The sequence below is a fragment of the Diabrotica virgifera genome, chromosome 1 (assembly GCF_917563875.1).
Source record: "Diabrotica virgifera virgifera chromosome 1, PGI_DIABVI_V3a".
Classification (NCBI taxonomy): domain Eukaryota; kingdom Metazoa; phylum Arthropoda; class Insecta; order Coleoptera; family Chrysomelidae; genus Diabrotica; species Diabrotica virgifera.
Genome location: NC_065443.1, coordinates 25,025,772 through 25,033,935, shown reverse-complemented (window position 1 = coordinate 25,033,935; position 8,164 = coordinate 25,025,772).

Here is an 8,164-nt window from a genome sequence, read left to right as displayed (position 1 = left end):
CCCATTCTCGAGATAATGAATTTATGCAAACTCAAACGTCCTCACTTATACTATAGTGTAGCGCCCGCTTGATTAGCAATTAAAAAAACAAAGGGGTTTTTGATATTTTATTGCAAAAAACTCTTCGGGATTTCATCAATCAATTTTTAAGGAATATCTACGTACCTTGCCAATATTGAAATTTTTAGATAAATGTCCGATTTAGGGTTAAAAATGGCCGATTTCGCAATTTTCAAAATTTTCAATCGCTTATATAACAAAAACTATTAACTTAAGAGAAAAATCACTAAGAACCTTTTCTGTTTGGAATGATTCAAAAAATCTAAAAAAAATTTGTTCGATGCAAAAAGAATAATTTCAGGAAAAACCCCTAATCTTTCCCCTCGCCTGGAAAGGTCTTATGTTCTTCAGAATCGCCTGTAATTGTACACATTTCTTCTAAATGACTTACTCAAACACATACTTAAATTTAAACCTTACAGGAGAAAGTTTATTTTACCCCCTAAATTTGCACTTTTCGATTCACCTGGTAGATACACGTGCACCGCTGAGGCCTGCCAGGTCATTGTTTTTAGCCTTGGTGTGCTATGAATTATCACTAGACAAATTTCTAGCCTTACAGGACGACCGTTAGTCGGAGGGTTCACTAGCTCTTAGACTATAAGTACATGCAAAACAGTGTATATTTCAAAAATATGACGATTTGAGCGGGACGTAAGGAAATGAGTGAGTCCTAAAGTTTCACAAGAAAAAAGCGAATATTTCGCGAAATGAATCACAGATCAAAAAACTAAAAAATATGTACTCAATATTTTTCACAAATCTATCGAATGATACCAAACACGACTTCCCACGGAGAAGGGTAAGGGTTACATTTAATATTTTAAATACGAATCCCGTGATATTTCGCGAAATGAACATCAGATCGAAAAACTGAAAAATACACTTATTCAATATTTTTGAAAAATCTATCGAATGGCACCAAACATGACCCCCCACGGAGGCGGGGTGGTGGGTTACTTTAAAATCTTAAATGGGAGTCCCCATTTTTTATTGCAGATTTGGATTCCTTCCGTGAAAATAAGTAACTTTTATTCGAGACATTTTTTCGAATTAGGGATAGATGGCGTTATAATCGAAAAAAACGATTGTTGGAAATGGAAAATTAAATGAAAAAATGGAAAGTCCTCACTTAAATGGAAAATTTTACTTAACTTTTTTTGGTTTTAGGACCTACTCTTCACAACTGAATAGGTCCCCAAAGCGCTCGAGTGATTGCACATTTAGCATACTACTAATATTTAAATAATTTCCAACAAAAAATTTAATAAAATAAGTACTAAAACATTCTACAAAACTCTTGGTAGCGGGATACGTGGAAATTTTGGTTGATAAGCAATATATGGCGATAATAATATTATGTATTTATGAAGCAACAAGAAGTTAAGGGACCTCTCTTCGATGGAGAATTAGCTTATTTGTAAATCAAAGGTTACTGGAAAAGACGTTGAAGAAAATACATCGAAATGAAAGTAGACGATTGCATTTCCTTTCAGTGCGGGTTCTACCATTGTTTTATAGGTGTTTCGAGGTTTTACCTCTAATCAGGAGCACCTGGGGTGCTCGAACTGAAAAAAGATGATCTTCATATATATGACCGTATAGTACCATACCTGAGGACGCTGGTAGCAATCTCTATGTGAAGCAACAAGAGGTCAGAGAACTTCTCTTCGATTCCAAATTAGGTGAACTACAAGTCCAAGATCACTGGAAGCTATAGGGCTTTTCATTCACAGTCATTTGTTTCGAGCTTCTGTCATATGTCGTATAAACCGTGTATGTTAATATTATACACAGATCATACAACATATGACAGAAGCTCGAAACAATTGACAATCGATGAAAATCCCTATTGGACGATCTGATCTGAAACTTATATCTCCAATAAAAAGCAACATTGCGATTCGACAATATACTGTCCGAGATTTCACAGTCGGAAAAGAAGTTAGACAGGGTTGCATACTGTCACCAGCATTATTTAACATATATAGGTTACTCTAGCTATATCTTTACATAAGCCTTAGACTAGCGGTGCTCAAAGGGTCGATCGCCAAAGTTTTTGAAGTCGATCGCGATTCACTGAAAAAAATACAAATAGGAAAAGATCGAGACTGTGCTGAATCACCACACTTGCTGACTCTTTTGTCAACAAATTGAAATTATTGATTGATCAAAGGAAGACAAAGGAGTTAAACAACATTCCATTGTTGAAAAAAGGGTAACCGCTCATTTGAATTATGTGTATTATAAGATGGAGCTCCAAGTAGTTCGTAGCGACTTTGAAAGAAGCTTCGCTAATTTTTAAAAACTGACAGATATTGTAACATTCATGTCTAATCCATTTTCTTGTGAAGACGTGTGGTAAATGAGGTACTGAAAATAAAAGCCCAGAGCGACCGATACGAAATTTTGGTCTTTTATATCCCCTGACTAATATTCCTCTCTGAGTCAAGTAGCTCTTCAGCTCACAGCATTCTTTGGATCAACGTACTTGTGTAAGAGTCTGCATTTTCCCAAATGAAGAATGAACTGACGAACATCTCTCATCATGCTTGCTTTTGGCAATTACGTACCATCATATATGAAAAACTTGTGGATGATATGCAGTGCCGTGCATCGACATCCAAATAAAATTAAGATGAAAAACATTGCTGTAATTACAACTCTATGTAGTTACAACTTTTTATCAAATAGAAATGTGAAATAAAGATTTTTTTTTCAAAATTGCTTTTTTTCCTAGCTGTCGATCGCTGGACGCTTGCAGTTTATGTGGTAGATCCCTCGCAGTACAAGTCTGAGCACCACTGCTTAGACGAATCAGAAGATGATATTACAGTAAATGGGCAACTTATGGATAATATTTGATATGCAGATGATACAGTATTTTTGGCATATGGGACACAGCGGCTCCAAAGGATGATGGATTATGTTGTAGAAACATTGTAGCAGTAACAAAGGTGGCCTGAAACTAAAATGCAAGAAGGCAAAAGTAATGATCATTAGTGATAATACCAACATGAACGCCCAAATTACAGTAAGCGATATAAAAGTATCATCAGAAAAAGCGAAAAAAATATGCTATTTGGGCTTCAATATTAACCCATTCAGTGCCAATGACGTTAATTAACGTCATACTTTGCCATTGTCTAACGCCGGTGACGTTTTCGTACGTCATAAGTAAACTTATGCTCTGCACCTCCATAAGCGATTGGAACGCAGTGAAAAAACCCCAGGTTACCAATGTGGGATACTTGTGGTCATAACTACGAAATAAAAACTCATATTGAAGTAGCCAGAAGAAGTTTTTTTAATGGTCTTGGGAAGATTATGTGTAACTGTCTAATCTTGTTCTAATCTATAAGTATCAATATATGCATAAGCATTCTTAGATGTTACGTCTTTACTGTCCACGTCCACCTCTACGGAGTAAAAAGCTGGAGTCTTACAGACGATGTCATAAAACGATTAGAGGCATTTGAAATGTGGTGTTACCGACGTATGTTAAGGATCTCATCTCTACACCACACAACTAACATAACTATTCTCCAGTGGCCAAGAAAAAACAAAGGAATTAGTAACACCATAAAGAACAGAAAATTGGCTTTCTTTGGCCATATTATGCGTAATAATGAATACCGACTTTTACAGTTGATTCTGCAAGGCAAGATTGAGGGCAAGAGAGGCCCTGGACGTAGTCGTATATTCTGGCTGGCCCATCTTAACCCATTCGCTGCCTATCTAAGAGAATGCAACTCGGCGAGTAGTCGTTCTGTTGAACGGCACCTGACTGAAGTAACCATATCACTAGCTGGCGCGTTAACGGCACCTGACTGAAGTAACTATATCACGCGCTGGTGCTTGATCGGCAGCGAATGGGTTAATAAATGGACTGACCTAACGTCAACTGATCTATCGAGCTGCTGTGAATAGAATAAGATGGGTCAATGTGGTAACAATCAGCACTAGAAGATAGGCACCTTTAGAAGAAGATTGCATGATGTTAGAAATAACCATCTTCTCTTTTCATTTTTATGAAATATTGGCGTGTGCTAATTGGATGAACAGTGGCGTAGTCTGTTTTTAATCGTTAATGAGAATTTTCCGGTTTCGAATACGAAAAAGTATTGTTAGGAGCACGAGTAGTTAGTAGCAAGATCTTCTTTAGTTTTTCTCTCCTACTCCTTCCAGAAACTTGTAAATGAGCGTTTAAACGTTAAACAGAACCCCTTAGTGCCACCCCTACCTAAATTTTTCCTGGTAAACTCATTCTTAATTTTATCCTTTTTTTTCGTATCTTTCTCTTTCTCTTTCTTCTCAGTCTCATTCTTTCTCTTTCTTTTAACTGCCCTTTTCCAATTCTGTGGATTACGTCTATATTGGTGATATGTTCGGTCCAGGATATATGAAGAATATCTAATTTTTTTCCAATTTTTTTCATGAGCATCTCTGTCAGTGTCAAGGCCTCCGCACTATAGGTATAGTAAGATCGGAAAAATGTAGCATTTTTCGTTGGTGAAAAGATATTCATAAGATTCTACATGGTCAATAATTAGTATGTTGTTTATCTCTAAGTGTCGACTAAGTGTCTATGCTACTGGCAATGATCACTGTGTCATCGGCATATCTTATACTGTTTTTTTTCATTTTTATGCCCTCTGTTGCATTTTCCATACATGTTTTAAATATTTCCGCGGAATAAACATCGAAGAGGAGTAGAGATAGGATATCCCCAGTCAGACACCTCTTTCGATCTCTACATATTCAGTTAGTTCATTGCCTATTTTAGCTCTTGCTGTTTCCCCAGTACATGTTTGCCACAATCCGAAAATCCTTGTCATAAATACCTGTCTTTCGTTGAATATCTATTAGTTGTTCATGATTGTTCAATGTTAAATGCTTTTCTAAAATCCACAAAGCACAAACGAGAAAAAGAAAAATCAAAGAAGCAGTTCGCATCTTACTTAATAAAAACAAATGTGTAGCAAACCCATCAGCAGAATATACAAGACTTTGGTTACCAATACTAAAATAAGAAGTCAATAATAATAATATACTAACAATAGCAGATTAAGAAAGTCGGAGACATATCATCTACAATTATACACAATACATGCAATACACAAACATAAAACTCGTAATACACAAACAAATAATACAGAAATAGACAAAATAATGAGAATTTGATGTCCCATGGTCAAACACTCCACTCTCACACTTTTCCACCAAAAAGCTTGGCTGTTGCCTACAAGACCAAGGCCAAGTTAGCCAAACGTCAATTTTGAAGAAGCATAACCTGTCATTAACAAAAGTTTTAAATAATCATTTTTGAAAACGATTTGCTGTCTGGAAATCCAAACGTCAAATATATTATTTAAAAATGTTTTTTGCATAACAATCAATTGACATGTCACAAGAAAATGATTTCAGAACCATTCTATTTTTTTATTATTCTAGTTTACCAATTCACCCGCACTTTATTAATTTTCTATTTTACGATTACATAAAATAAAAAAATTAAAAGTGTCATTTACTGTGTTATCAATTTAATAATTATAGGATTTTCTGCATTTTCTGCTAATTACCGATGACACTAATATTATTATCATTAATCTTGCGAAATGTCCTGTCTATGTTCTTTGTTAAAAAATTATCTTGCATTGTAAGTTACGTTTCCATAATATTTGTATTACTTAGAATAATTGATTTCGCAGTAAATATTTTTTTATCAAACCTGGTCTGCATTAACAAAGAAATTATATGCATAATGATCGTAATCCATATTAAAATGTGTTTTCCATTTAGTTATATATTAGTGGAAATTTATTTGATTGGTTTTTGAACTTGGTGTCTACTGTGACGATTATCTTGAATATAGTTGGATCGTTGATTGATAAATTTACTGGTATACCTATTTATCAATCAACAGTTGGATTATATACAACTATGTACATTACTTCTCTTGAAGGTAGTGAAACTTAGATTATGAACAAAAACCAGGAAATATGTCGCGTATCTGGGAACGAAGTTTTTCGAGATGGCTGGATCAAATGCAGAAGTTGCAGAAAAGACTGGATAGGACACGTGGTGAAAAAGGTGGCTTGAAGCTTGTATGAAAAACTTAAAAAGAATAGGGATAAGAAATTTAAGATCTGCGCTTCCACGGACTGTGTAAAGTGGAGAAAACTAGTTGGAAAACTCCAAGATATTGCCCCATGAGGGTTGTTGCAGTGTCTGGCAAGTAATAACTAGAACAAATCAAATGCTAAATTCTAGAGAAATGGAGTTTTGGCTAAGATCAGAAATTCCGCAGGAAGGTCCAAGAGAGAACGAATAGCAACTGACCATATCAGAGAATTATTGAAAATAACTCATAAAATTGGAGACGATATTAGGAAAAAAACAGCTTATATGGTACCGCCATGTACAGAGAATGACCCAAAGAAGATATACTACCAAAGCGACTCTTAAATTGGGTACCGCCGCGCCGGAATGCAGAACATGTGGCAGTCCAAGAAGCTAGAGAGAAGGCGTAGAAAGGGAAATTAGAGACAGCAACTTAGATCAAAGGCATGGAGAGGTAGAAATGGATGGCAAGTGGGTATCGAAAGAGGTCGTAGAACCTTGTAAATCGATTCCCATATGGTAAAGGAGGGTAAAAGTACGCGGTCGGCTAAAAGTACGCAGGGAATTTTTAAACACTTGGCATCACTGCAGGAATTTCGTGATATCACGTTTTAGTGTGCTTTCAACTGGAGAAGAACCCACCATATTGTCATCCACCTGACACTCTATCTTTGGATTTTACAAGGTTAATTGTTCTTTTTCACCTTCGGAATGTAATATTTTTACTCTAAAACATAAGCGTTTAAGGTTACTTAACAGTGGTAGGCATATTTTGCATTAATATTAAGGCAGAGATCATAAGATTAGCTATCTAATGAGTGGAGTTAAAAGAAGAGTCTGTTTAGTGCAGGCACGTAGCGGCCATTCTTTGAATCATATCACATGAGTCTAAAAGTACGCAGTCTAAAGATTTCAAGGCTGGAAAAGCGGATCAAAAGGAAAAATATGAAGGATAGTGACAAAAAAAACATAAAGAAAGCTTCAAATGTCAAAACTAAACTAACTTTTGATACTGACCAACCCAAACCATCTACTAGCTCAAACCGAGAATCAGAAGAGACTGTTGAGTGCCCAGGATGTGGACAGTCATTTAATGACAATTGGATTCAATGTGGAATATGTGCAGAATGGTGGCATGAGGCCTGTTCAGCGTATGAAGGAAGCGGACCTTTCATTTGCGACCATGTAAGACTCTTAGCTAGTGCGTACTTTTACCCTAACTCATTCGTACTCTTAGCCTCCCTGGAGCTCAAGAGTACGCAAGTGACACTTTTCAAAATATTTTTTATACAGGGATATTCTTTTGTTTAAACATAATAAAATATGATTTTATTGTTACGTAATAAATAAAGATCGATATTCAACAAATATGGTATTGTTATGTCTTTCTTCCCCCAAGTTGCAACCCAAAATAAACAAAGTGCGTACTCTTACCCTCCTTTACCCTATATTTATACTTTTGCGAACCCAATTCGTAATTTAACAAAAAAAGACTTCTCTTCTCTTTAGGTCAACTATTCACCCCCTATCAAACTCGCTCAGTTGATGGAAATTAGCATGTCTTCTGTACCCTAGACATTGTAATCGACTTTCAAAAAACCAAGAACCGCACATCGCTAAACAGCAATAAACCTCCACACCCAAACTCAAAAAATAAAACTAAAAAGGGGAGTTAGAAAAGGAGACCACATGTCATCAAAACGATTCAATGCTGTAATGCAGCCTGCATTCCAGAAGTTAGAATGGGAAAACAGAGGTTTGAATGTCAATGGCGAAAGGCTGAACCACCTGCGATTTGCAGATGGCATAGTTCTAATAACCGATGACGTAAAGGAAGCCCACGAAATGCTGCAAGAACTACAACGAGTTTCCCAAGAAGTAGGATTGGAAATAAACGTCGGGAAAACTAAAATGATGACCAATTTAGTATCACCTAGCGGACCATTAAAACTAGAAAACTGCCATATCGAAACAGTTGACA